This window comes from Sinocyclocheilus anshuiensis, unplaced genomic scaffold, assembly GCF_001515605.1.
Source record: "Sinocyclocheilus anshuiensis isolate Anshui unplaced genomic scaffold, SAMN03320099.WGS_v1.1 scaffold1265, whole genome shotgun sequence".
NCBI lineage: Eukaryota > Metazoa > Chordata > Actinopteri > Cypriniformes > Cyprinidae > Sinocyclocheilus > Sinocyclocheilus anshuiensis.
Window position 1 is genome coordinate 137,526 of NW_015551081.1, and position 1,348 is coordinate 138,873.

Genomic DNA, 1,348 nt, shown 5'->3' on the forward strand with positions numbered 1-1,348 from the left:
CATAATTTCCCACAAAATCCACATGAAAGACTAAATTATCTGAGCTATGTTATCCAAATAATAATAATAATAATAATAATGATATAGCCTAAAAGGCCTCTGAAGTGTCAAAAGCACTCTTAATTTCAACTAATTGCATTTAAATAATGTAAACTATATTTCATTTTAATTGTAACTTACATTTAAGTATATTCCTTTAAAGTACACATTTTCTGTAATAAATACTCTTTTTAAAAGTATTTATTTATTTATTTTTAACAAGGGAAGATACCAAAATGAGAGATTTTAATATGAAATCTTCATAATTTCCCACAAAATCTACACGAAAGACCAAATTATCTGAACTATGTTAGCCACATAATATTATAATTATTATATATTATTATTATTACTACATTTAATAAAGAATACATTTAATAATAAAAAATACCTCTAAATTCTCACTGTATGTCAACAAATGTCATTTTTACTCAACACAAACTGTTTTTACTAATAAAGTATTTTAGGAGAAACATCTGAGAGGTAAAAGATACATAAGTGAGATCTGCTGAGCTATTTTCCTCCGGGGAGAAACAGAGGCTGTAGGGGGAGGCTGGAGAGATTTTTATGATGCAGAGGCTCGTGCCAGTGACTATGACTATGAAAGTGTGTGTGTGTGTGTGTGTGTGTGTCCTCACTGACAAGATAAGAAGTGTGTGCGCGTGTGTGGGTCACAGATTGTGCCATGAATAAGAATAAGCCAAGCATACTAAAACCTTTCTGCCTGTAATTGCAAGTCCACCTCTTTATACTCTCTTTAGCGGCATCAAATCAGAATCCAGAATGCAGTCATCAGTATTGCTGCACAACAACCTTCATTTCTTATTCATCTCTGTTGGAAGTGCAACATTCACATTAAACAACCGGTCTATATTAAACGACTAGATTGCTGTGTTTCTGATCGTGCCCTGACAGTGCCTGACAGTGTTTCTCTCTTGAAGTTTACCGTCAGAGCCCAGCAGTGTAACCGATTGATTTGGGATTTCATTTCTCTCCAGACATGCGCCACTGTGCGACCTTGACGACGCAAGACCAGACTGATATTTTACATGCGGATTTTTATCTAGAATAACAAGTCATAAAATACTTTGAATGAATCTGCTACTTCGACTTTACATTTTTTGATGGTATCACGTTTTAAAAAGAAAATAATGCAAACATTTAAATAAAAAAAATATATATATTGCAAACATTCACAGTAAATATGGACAAATTGAATCCATCAGATATACAGCTTTAAATATTCTCTAGTGAAGTAAACAATTTATTTTTTTTATTTAATTTTTAATTTATTTGTATTATTATTATT